The 12,763-nt window shown below is 40.1% G+C and overlaps 1 protein-coding gene across 1 annotated transcript in view; it reads left to right on the plus strand.

Moving 5' to 3' along the window:
• COG5 (component of oligomeric golgi complex 5) overlaps nt 1–12,763 on the plus strand; it is a 299,093-nt gene that overhangs the window by 233,660 nt on the left and 52,670 nt on the right. The window lies entirely within an intron of this gene.

Consider the following 12,763-nt stretch of genomic DNA (forward strand, 5'->3'; position numbering starts at 1 on the left):
CAACTGGGAAAATGCCCAAAGTTAGTTGTAAAATGAAATTATGGGAAAACCTACGTACTAATTGAATAAACATAATGGGTTTAAGTGAAAGTTGATAATTACAAATCTAATAATGTTTGGCTAGTGAAGAGTCAATGACTTTGTCAGACCTTAAGAGTCCTACCAAGATTAACTTTTACCACCTATCCACAGGATAGGTGATAGTAGTCTAACTGGTGGGGGTCTCACTGTAAAGACCCTCCACTGATACTGAGAATAGGGGTCCTGTTTTACCACTTTCCTTTTCATTGTGAGCTAAATACATCTCCCACAGTAAGGATGAGCAGATTGAATGGAGCAGTGGTTGCACATGCACGATGCCGCTCCCTTCATCTTCAATGGGGACTGCTAGAGTTAACAGAGCACTTGGACTTAGCTGTTGAATGAGCAGTACTACACATGTGTGACCATAGCTCCATTCATTCTCCCTGTAACTGGATACAGTGGACACAGTAAGCCTGCAGTGAAAAGAGATGGGGACACGGAACCTCCATTTTCAGGATCGGTGGGAGTCTCACAGGTGAGATGTCCACCAATTAGACTTTTATCACCTATCCTGTGAATAGATAGTAAAAATCAATCTTGACTTGATTAAGCAACATTTATTTGTTATTTAGCAAGTTTTTTTCTTCACTTATTTTGTATGTTTTTTTCCCTGGATTTGGTTCTACTTAAATATTTTGTGGCGTTAATGAGCTTAATTTCTATTATTGTAGTCATTCTTAAAGCAATTTGGCAGACAAAACGCTATAGGGATATTGAATGTATTGATGTATCTGTTGCAATCAGACTAGAGCTCCAAATATCTGCAGAGTATATAGTGAGGTCCAGGAACAGATAGATGGTTCTCTGACCATGTTTGCCACAACAAGTGATGTGGATAAGTTGTCCAAGGTGAAATCCAAATTCGGAGCACAACTGTTCCTCGGGATCAGCCTGGCTTACTGGCACAGCAATTGTAACCAAATTGTAGTCCGATGTAGCAGTAACAGTTTTTGCAAACCTCTTAAAAGAAAGCGTTGCTAACTATGCACCAGCACGTTGAAATGTACAGTGCATCAGTTCAGCAATCTTGCACCACGCAATCATCTTGCTTGACTGTTTAGGCAAAAGTTAATGTGAATAACTAATCTGTTGCAAACATTGTGTACCAGGAATAAAGAGTACAGCATACTACTGTGTTTCCCTGAAAATAAGATCTACCTCAATAATAAGCCCTACCCATGTGGAGGGCTTAAAATATAAGCCACACACCAAAAATAAGCCCTAGCTACACTACATGAAAAAACAAAACAAAAACACAATACTCACTTAGCAAGCATCTCCTGCTGGGGCTGCAGCGCTCCAGCAAACTTCCGTGCAGTCCTGAATGTCAGCAGAGCATCTCTTGCTGGTGACAGGGCTTGAATACCCCGCCTCCAGCAAGCAATTGCTCTTATTGGTTCAGGCGCACTGCCTGAGCCATTCATTGAATGACATCATTGAAAGCCTGCCGGAGCACCACAGGCCCCGTGGGAGGGACCTGAACAGCACCTGCTCGGTGAGTATAAGACACCCCCCCCCCCCCAAAATAAAATCCTGTGCCTCTTTTGGGGTAAACATTAATATAAGACAGGGTCTTATTTTCTGGGAAACGCTGTAGTTATATAATGCTTTTTTAGGGAATTAGCAGGCTGACTCAAGACTTGAACTAGCTCATAAACTTGTCCTGTGGGTGGCAGAGGGCATCATTATCCACATGCTTTCTAGTTAAAAGTGGGAGATGTGTGTGGGTACATTGTTGTGGGATGTGAATTGAGTATGGCATACCACTGTGCAATCCCCATAGAGTAGTTTGACCAAACAAAGATTGAAGACAGGGAAGTGTAGCACATGTCCTCTTCCACCCGCATAGACATTCATTTTCCGGCTAAGGTCGTTGGGCCGACTGTTCATGAAATGACTGGAATACATGATCAAGCTTCATACTCCCTGGCTAATAGGGAGAGGATCTTACGAGGACTCCTAGGAAAGGATTGAGCATTTTAGAAACACGCCAAACATCTGACCATACTTTGTTATGAGTAATCATCATGTACTTCTCGCATCCACTGATTCTTGTCAGTATTTTCTTCCTTACCTTATAGCCTGCTCTGTCTTGTCTGTACGCATTTTAGTTGTAACCTTTTTACTGTGTGTAGTCTGTCTGACCTGCCTTCAGCAGGTCAATCACCGATTCTTTGACATTTATCTGGCATTTTAGTAGACCATAAATGAAGCACATGTTTCATTTTATTCATTATAGAACCATCTCTCAGTTCTAGTATTGGTGACTTAGACAATTACACTACCTTCCAAAAATTGTAGATTTCAAACAACGTTTATTATCCTATTAGGACTATTCTTAACCCTGGACTCGATATTCCAACTGATGTTTCTTCTTTATATTTTGGTGATACTTGATAACATGTAGGATGTCAGCACAATTTGCATCTAAATAAATGTAGGATGCCAATAGCAATTATTTTATCATTCCATTCAGAGAGGGTTGCATATGTCATTGTCGTTTAAAGAAACATAAAAAACATTGCTGAGTTACTAAATGAAACATTGATTCCCATTACAATTATGTTTCATTAACATTCTCATTTTCACCATGTTGGCATTTCAGATCTAGTTAAAAATAAACACAACTGATTTATATATTCACACATGCACAGCTTAATAGCATTAAACTTATTACCCGTTTGCCATTTCTAAATGTTGACATCTTTGTCAGAACTTTAGGGCCATACAAGTTAATTGCATCTCCATTTGTTATAAAATGACACTTGTGCTGCCAAGAATGCTGAATTTTATGGGCAGACAACAATAAAATTAGGAAATATTGTGGTGACACCCGGAATTAACAAAGGGAGGGTAAATAAAATGTTTCAAGTATGGCGTAGTAGGGGTATTTGGAAAATCCAACACCGTTTACAGAAGGAGCCTAGATATAGAACATTCAAGGAAATGCAGGGCAATGTATGATCTATTTGCATCATATTTTTTGCCATATGCACAGATACAGGGATTTTTGCACTCACGGTTAATTAATATCTCTAAGGAGGCAATAAATAATCCAATAGATTCACTTATTAGGAACCCTCCACTGAGACACTCTATATCTGATCTATACCATCGATTTAGGGAAGGGTGGATATTACTGGACAATGACCAAATGTTCAAAAGATGGGTACGGGAACTACAGGACCTGCAGATACCCCAAAAAATTGTACAAAGTTGAAATTCAGTCAGGAAAGCTATAACCAATGAAAGATTACGGGAAACTTATTTCAAAATAATCCATGGGGCCCTATATGGCTTTAATATTACCCCACACCTGGAAACCCAGACAGACTGCAAGCGTGCCCTAGATGCTTGCAACCAAAATCGGATTTACTACATGGTCTTTGGAACTGTTCTAAAATTGAAAAGTTTTGGGAGCAGTTCCAATCGTTAGTGCGGGTGATAGGGGAAGTATCTATTCCTCTGACCCCTCAGGCCTATGTGTTCCATTCTCTACCTAACTACGGTAAATGCACTAAAATAATACACACGATCCTCATAACAAGCAAAAGTTCCCTTTTGTCAAACTGGCTACAAGCAACTCCTCTGACACCACTAGATATAATACAACAACTAAAATACGTACTAAAAATGGAGAGATTGGAAATAGAAAGGTGTGCAGAATCTCAAGCGACAAGATTTTTCACAAAATGGCAGGTTTTTTAATAGAGAATTTCCTAGATCCAGACGAGATTAAAACATGTATGACGCCGTTTAAAAATACAACTTGGTACTATATCCAGACAGATACCAATGGCCTGGGGAGGCTCAAGATAGATTAACATAAATCCATATCCCCTCAACACATGGGAAAGGAGATGGGTAAATGTAAAGGATAAAGATCAAACTAGATCTTGAGGTGTTGTAGGACACGACTATAATTTTAAATAGGAAAAAATCTAAGAAAAGGTACAGGAAGACATCAATATGACCACCTATAGAAAGAAATGTTGTGTATTTGTTTTTGGCTTGGTCTTGTTTTTTTTTCTTCTTTTATCTTGTGGACTCCAGTCGAATCTGCATCTTCAGAAGTTTATAAATGTAGAAACAATGGAGTGTACAGAAATTATATATTGTACAGCTAGCTGATCTTCTCGACTATAATTTTGCAGACAGTACATATGGCAACCTAGACCTGGCCAAACTTGCTGGTGTGCAGTGATACCATGGTAGGCCAGGGAGCTATTTTGAATCACAATGGGAAAATGTGTGTATTGATTGTATATCAGCTGGGATATTATATAATCTTTTATACTTAAAACCTGTAAGATGTTAAATTTAAAAAAAGTGAAAAAATTGTAATAAAAAGGAGTTTTCAAAACAAATTAGGAAATAGAAACTTGCCCTTTGGAAATGTTGGACAAGTATTAAGGGTGCACTCTTTGCTCATCTCTTGAGTCCCCATATTTCACAAGAATGGGCTTACTTGACCTCTGCACTCCAGAAAAGAGCATTAGAGTTTGAGGTGACTATCTATGTATTCTGCTCTTTCCACTGTAGTTATAGGGTTTGTGAAGTGCTAGCCTGTTACCACAACATCCGTAAACCACAATGGAGAGATTCGCATGCATGAAACTCTTTGAGAGTGTCAATTTAGAGGATAAGAGAAACCCCATTCTCCCAATAGGAGCAGGTGCTACTTCTAGGACTACTCCTATCAGATGTTTATTGCATATACTTTTGAAATACCATACATGTCTTAGATGGTAATACCCCATTAGGTATTTTGCAGCCCTTGTGATTGGTTCAAGGTGATATTGTGGACCCTGGTCCACAAAAAGTTGTGCACCCTTGGTTAGACCATGGTTACAATGTTTTAGAATTTCAGAACTGTGATAAAGATATATATATATAGGCTATCAAAATTGGGATTATTCACCCTAGAAGAAGACTGTTAAGAGACGACCAAATAACTATGTATAAATACATTAGGAGACAATACAAGGAACTCTCCCATGATCAAACTACCTGATGACCTGTCCGTGCGTGAGTGAGTAGTGAGCGGGTTTGTGATTGACTTACATGCTCCACCCATCACATGACTGTATCATCATCATCATCATCAAAGGTCTTTCATCCCAAGTGAGGGAGTTTCATGCTCCGCTCCTAATCACATAATAGTGACATCACAGGTCCTGTACGCATACAGCTCCTGTCTGGCTAGGTGTTTGTTAGTATTCCATAGCAACTGGGGCCGCATGGGGCTTGTAGTCCACCCGTAATCTGCACAAGGATGAAGGACCTTTGATGACGTCACAGTCGTGATCAGGGAGATTTTTTCCCTGCAACTGGGGCTCCTATGTATGCCCCAGTTAGAGTGAAAAAGTGTGAAATAAAAAAAATACAATGTGAATGACCCCTAGAGGTCTTATATGATGTTATGGGGGATATATATGTAAAAAAAAAAGTAGTTACAAAGATAAGTTTAAAAAATTACATATTAAAATTTAAAAATATATAAGAAAACGACCGACTGCTGACGCCATCCGAAACTGTCATCATATGAGTCCTGTAATCTAAAACTATACACATTTTATATATCAAAATGTCAGAAATTTAACTGAAGAACCGATTCCTGTACTGGAGAATAGAGTTAAACTACCTTGCACTATGTATAAGAAGCAAATACTACTACATAAATCTCGGCTTGGCATATATACAACAGGAATGGTAAAGCTCCACAAAATAAATAAATTGATATGGAGAGAAAGAAAGTATTCTACTCGCAAGGGTTTACAGTGTACAGGGTATTGGGGAGGAGACAGTAGGTAAGTATAGTAGGTGCTCATTGTGTAATGGCAGCAGGGTTAGAGTAGGTTGTAGGCTTGTCCAAAGTGGTGGGTTTTCAGGTTTCTATCACAGGTGGTGGGGAGTCTGATGGGTTGAGGTGGTGATCTCTAGAATATAGATAATTTAATGCAGAAATTCTGGAGACAATTATGCAAGGAGCACATTAGAAGAAAGTAGAGAAGGAGGTCTTATGAGGACTGTGGGGTACAAGTCGGGAGGCATCAGAAGATTAGCTCAGAGATGTATACAAGGGAACATGTTGTGGACAGCCTTGTATGTCATTGATAATAACTTGAACTGGATTCTCTGGTCGATAGGCAGCCAATGAAGGGATTGGCAGAGGGGTGAGGCAGGAGAGTAATAGGGGCAGAGGTGGATAAGCTAGGCAGCAGAGTTGAGGATTGGAGGGTTGCGAGGGCTTTGTAAAGGAGGCCACAGAGGAGAGTGTTACAGTAGTCTAGACCAGTGGTTCTCAACCTTTTTCAGCCTAGCGCCCCCCAAGCCTTACTACCGAGTCAAAGTTTACCTTGTTCACAAAATTAAAAGTACAAATTAAATTACCGAATACTTTTTTTGGAAAGTTTGATAGTGTTTAACAGATTAGCATTAATTGTGAAAACCTGTCTGTAAAAATACCAAACAAGTATTTTAGTCAGCTAAATTTTAGCTGCTAAAATGTAAGTGCTAACTATTTAAAAACAGGTTAATTGTGGATACAATAATAAAGGGGTTTTATTGCAGAAGAAAATTTTGTTTGGGAAGCAAGCAATTATACACTCTTTAATTATCATTCAATCGAAACACACAACGTATAAAGAAAATGCAAGATACACCTTAATCCTAAATGGACAGAAGACTAATTAAAATGCAAGAACAATGAAATTCGACTAACAATAATAATAATAATATTTGCCACAATCAATCTGTGTCATTAATGGCTGCCTTGGGCCTGATGAGCGGATGCCAAGTTCGCGATATCTGGTTTTGTCTTCGTCAACCACAGCCTCAAGTCGCGCCTTACACATAGCTGAAGTTTGTTTCTCGCTTTTGTCAGGAGCTGCTGAACTGCGCCGAAGCCCCTCTCCACTAAGTACGTAGATGGAAAAGCTAATACGAGCAACTTAACTTCCTGCCACAGGATAGGCTAAGAATTCTTCTTTTTCACAGAAAAACATTCATAGCCACATTGTTGGAAAAGTGCTTATGCTTCGCTATTGTGGTTCAAGTTGATCAACCAACCGCTCTTGTAATCTGGGATGAAATTCTCCTACATCTGCTGAAAATGGATTGAGTACCCACATTGGTATTTCAACGGTACATAGATCATGAAACCTAGTTTGCATGTCTTCTTTGGCTTGTTTGTGGTGTGAGCAAAAAACGTCTAAGTCTGCATCTTGAAGTCTTTATGTGCAATTTCTTCAAGACTTGGAAACTGACAGAGTTCGCGTCGACTCAGGTTATTGGTATGAAGGTCTAGTTTGGCAATGAAGAAAGAGATTATACCTTAAGCCTTAAGGAAATTTATTTTGTCTTCTTGTAGCTTTGTGTTTACCCCACTGAGTTTGTCAAATATGTCTGCGAGATGGGCAACGTCAAGACGTCGTAGTTTGATTGTGGGGTCAATTGGCCCGAAGAACTCAACTACTGTGTCAAAAAGTTCGTAGACTCATCGTAAGCCCTTTCCTCTTGACAGCCACCTCACTTCGGTGTGTAGGAGTAGACGTTTGAATTCTTCGTCATGGTCTTGACAGGGCTTGCGGAAAAGACGTTCGTTCAAAGAGTGCGCGTTTATCTTGTTAACAGCATTAATTATAAAGCGCAGAGACTCATGCAATCTCTCACATAAATGTTTACCAACAATGTGCTGCTGATGGATCACACAATGAAGTGCCATTATGTCAGGTATAGCTGATTTTCAATAAGCTATAAATCCGCAATATCGACCAATCGTAGATGCAGCTCCGTCAGTTGCACAAGCAAGTACATTTGTTAAAGGGATGTTTTTTTCTTGAAAAAATTCTTCACTCTTTTGTATATGGAGGAGCCTTTCATGTCTGTGGTTACATTTCTGGTAAACAACAGTTCCTCCACTAGTTCATCATTCCGATTAATGAAACAAACATAAGCTAGCAGCAATGCTTCATTGTTTGTAACCATTGACTCCTCAATTTGCATTAGAAATTCTGTGTTCTTTAAGACGTCCAAAAGCATTTCTTTCACATCAGCAGCCATCTCGTCAATTCTTCTTGAAACGGTGTCATTACTCAAAACAATCGTTTTTTTGTGGTTTTTTTTTCCCCATGGCACACACAGGTGAGGGGGAACACAAAAACATATTTCGCTGGAAAAAAAGCCAAAAATGCAATACCTGATAAGGTGCAAAGCAGGCACGATAGCCGCTAAGCAGGCACAATCACCATAAGACCGGCACAATGGCCGTAGGGTCGGCACATTGGCCGTAGAACCTAACAATATGCAGCACAATACATGCATCATTGTGAATATTAGCTTGAAAAGTATTAAGCACAATAGTTCAATGGATAAAGCATAGATACATTGGAAAAAATTTTTTAAGAAATGCATTCTAGCATATTTTATCACAGATACATAAGAAATAAAAGCCCCGAGGAACAAATTCCAAAAATTCTACTTCAACAGGTTTTCCGTTACTATGTGGGTTCACGAGGGAACTAGAAATTAGAAGCCAAAAAACAAATAGAAAGGTATATGATGCAAAAAATTCCTTATACTTCACCGCATAAACTATGGCCACCATTTGCAGAGTTAATGAGGGCAGATATAGCCTATAGCCCAAAAACATGTATAGCTTAGCTTATTGATTAAATGATCATAGCATCTGAATGGTGGAGCAAGCATTGGAGGCTAGACTTTGCTTGATGATGGTGTCCACAATGACAAACCTTCTTTAACTATGACAGTATTGGGGTGAAATGTAGCACGAATAGAAGCACCAGGAACCAAATGATCATAACCTATTATAGGATAAGATGCATACCAGTTAGGCCTCCTGCACACGGGCAGATTTTCATAGCGAAATCCGGAGTAGAATTCTGCCTCCTTATTCTGAAGCAAATCCAGCCCATACCTTGCTATGAGAAAATGCAGTTTCCTGACCATGAGCGGAAATCGATTGCGCTTTCTTGCTTGCGGGGGAGAAATCGCAGCATGTGTGCGGGCTGTGCACGTCCGGCTTCCATTGAAGTCAATGGAAGCCATCTGTCTTTGCAGCCATTCTGCAATCATCATTGCAGAATGGTCACGGCAGCCACTTCATCGCTATAGTGACAGCGCAGCGTCCTCTCAACTGCACATGTGCGCGGGAGCTCCGGCTGGCATATTCGAAGCGGAGAAGAAGACCAATGCAGAGAGGTTAGCTGAGTTCACTGGCCAGGCATCGGGTCGAACTCCACTGTGGGAATTCCTAATGTGGGGTCTGACCCCCCTGTGTGCAGGCGGCCTTTATGAAAGATAAGAGGAAGGTAGTATGATTAAAACCACCAAAGATATTATATATATATTAATTAAAGACTAGTTCAGAATAGAAGGATTGGTGAACCCTAGGTATCCTAGCATGGAAAATAGAGAAACCCATCTGGATTAACTGTGTTAGATGAATGAAATAAATGGCAAATTGTAATAAAGACCAGGTGGATGTAGTATCTGAAATTAGTAAGTCCACTATGGCTTGTTTTGCAAAAATTTCTTATCCCGTTTGCTACTCATTATCGAATTTCTAATTACTTTTTTAACTTGAAAGGAGATTGCAAATGGGTTATGTGGATGTCTGTCACATATGTTTAGTCACTGTCTTATCTGTTGCATTTTCTGTAGCTCCTGTGTGTTCAATGACACAACTCACGTTATGTCTTGTCCACGTAGGACAGTGGACAGGTACATGAGTAAACAACCCCAGCTGTCCTGCAGTTGGCAAAGTCTCTGCTGAAATATACACATTCAGTTGTTGCACTGCAGAAAGATTTAGACACCATAATAAAATAACAGGCCCTATATTGGCCACAGTGAAATGTCCCCGACACTGAGCTCAAGCCATGTCACTTGTTTAGGAGGGGGCTGAGAAATGACTGACAAAATCTTACAGCTCTTCTATGTCTTCAGTAAGTAATATTTGTAGTGTCACTAATAAAGTCTGCAGCCATGGTGTCCATTTTCAGAACTGACCAAAATGTCAATAAGATCTAATTAGAGATGAGCGAGCACCCAAATTCTCTCTCTCTCCCTCTCTCTCCCCCTCTCCCCCTCTCCCTCTCTCTCCCTCTCTCCCCCTCTCCCTCTCTCTCCCTCTCTCCCCTTCTCCCCCTCTCCCTCTCTCTCCCTCTCTCCCCCTCTCCCTCTCTTCCTCCCTCTCTCCCTCTCTCTCCCTCCGTGATGCTCGTTCGTTCTGTGGGCTTCCTATATACCATTGTGCTAGTACATCCCATTGCATTCTATTTTATATGGACATCCAAAAAACATCATTCATTCTGATTTATCTCATTTGTAAAATGAAGTCCTACTTGATTTATATTTAAAGTAAAAAATTATAATAATGATGTCACAGTCAGAGAAAATTTTCTCTAGCCCAGTTTAAATAATAAGATAATTAATATATCTTCCCCTAAAGGTTATAAGGGGGTGATACTAGATCAATAACTCAGCATTAACCTGCATAAATTATTTTTCTGAAAAAACATCCCTAGCTTCCTTCACTAGGTTATGTCAAATTTTTAGGGAAAAAAGATAAGTATTTGCTTTCAAAAAGAATAAGTATCTGCTCACAAAGAAACCCATGTAACAGAGTTCGGTGTGATGAGCAGCTTTGAATTCTTGATAACCTATCCTCAGGAAAGGACATCAATAGTTGATAGGCAATACCAACCCTGGCTACTGCAAAATGCACGCAGCTGACTACTTCCAGCTCTGTACACTGTGACAGCAGCCCAGTGAACAACTGATCGGTGGAGGTCCTGGGCTGTGGGTCATTGCCAATTAACTATATCACCATCAGTAGTTAAAAGTTGGACAACCCCTTTAATGTGGGGCGGCCTCTGTGTAAATTACTAACAAACATCTGCCCCTCGCTCCGCACAAACACCGCCCCTTAATGATTGATGTCTCCAGCTCCCTTGGGGTAAATGGTAGGGTTTGTGCGGCGGAAAGGGAGACAGCCTGGACTAAGTGCAACTAGCGAATTGCCCATAGGATAGTTGGCTAGTAATTTACATACAGCTAGCGGCACATTTAAAACACTGTTTTTTCGAGGACAATCCGAGATCTTTGTTGTCTACGCACCACTCACTTCTGCATACCATTGGCTCAGATGGTAAAATAGAGCTGACAGATTTCATTTAATTATGTATGCACGAAAATGTCTCCTGAATAGGTTATTATGCTCCAAGTTGTATGTTCTTAAATAGGACGTGTGTTTAAGAAATGTAAATTAAACTAATTACAAATATAATTACTCTTATATTAGACACAACTGATGCGTTTGCTGGCAAATAACTATTCAGTTGCATATTATTTTGCCTCGGCAGTTGCACGAGCTTTCTAAATTATTGTTTGGTTTCCTTCATATTTTACCTGTGAAGAACCTGTTATGATGTTGATATAAATACACATATCCACATATGACAAGTACTAGAAGACAGGTTCATAGAAGGACTGAAAGCCTCAGGAGAAATCCAATTACTGGGTGACCTTTATACATTAAGTATGCCAGGTGTTCAGACATCATGTATATATATACATATGGAATAGAACAGTGTCTGCAGAAAAAATATATATACACAAGAACTTTTTTTTATATATATATATATGTTATTCTCCTTATGTGTCAGCATATAAGAAAACATTTTTGCAATTTGTTTTAAACATTTTGAAAGAGAAAGCAAGACACCCAATAATACAATTACATATGCATAATACAAGACCTGCACAATAAAAACACATTAAGGGATGATTTACACGAGCGTATATCAGCTGGCGTTTTCACAGCTGGCTGATATACGCTTCCATCTAAGCAGTTCCCCTCTTCCCTTCACTGGCTCTCTGCCTCTCTCCTCGACTCCAGCACTTGCAATGGGGGGGGAGGGGTGGAGCTAAGCTCCGCTCAGTCCCACCCACTCCCTTTGCTAGCTATGGACAAGGGGAGGGGCGTGGGCCTAGCTCCGCCCCCACCCACTCCCATTGCAAACTGCTCGGAGAAGAGGAGAGAGGCAAAAAGCCGATAAGGGGGAGGGGGGCAGTGCTCAGATGGAAGCGTATATTGGCCAGACGTGAAAACGCCAGCCGATATACGCTCATGTAAATAAGCCCTAAAAGGGATTAGCCGCTACTTAAATAATCAATATCAGATTGGTGGAAGTCCAACTCATTCACCATTCTGCAGCCTTCAGAGCTGAATTTTCCCATCATTCTGTACAAAGCCTGATATGTTGTTTGTTTGTTTTTTTGTATTCTGGGAATTAAACTACTTATATGAGACACTGTATTGTAATCTCTTGTAGGAAAAAACTAACATTTTCAGAATCCCAATGCAGAAATTTCTATACCTTTTTATAGGAGTTCAGCTAAAATGTTTAAAGGGGTTTTCCAGGACATAAAAAAATAAAAATAAAGGGGTACAATGAAGAAAAATTGAATACTCCCTTATCCCGGCGGCTTCCCGTCTAGCATTGCAGCCCCGTTGCCTGCCGCACGGAACCCAGAAGAATCTACAGCTTCAACAACCATAAAAGAATCACCGTTGAAGTCTGTGAGTGGCTGAGCAGTTACAAGTACAATGAACGGCATGTGACCACTCCTTGCCCATTCTGGGTTCCGCCAC

The sequence above is a fragment of the Eleutherodactylus coqui genome, chromosome 2 (assembly GCF_035609145.1).
Source record: "Eleutherodactylus coqui strain aEleCoq1 chromosome 2, aEleCoq1.hap1, whole genome shotgun sequence".
In the NCBI taxonomy this organism is placed as follows: domain Eukaryota; kingdom Metazoa; phylum Chordata; class Amphibia; order Anura; family Eleutherodactylidae; genus Eleutherodactylus; species Eleutherodactylus coqui.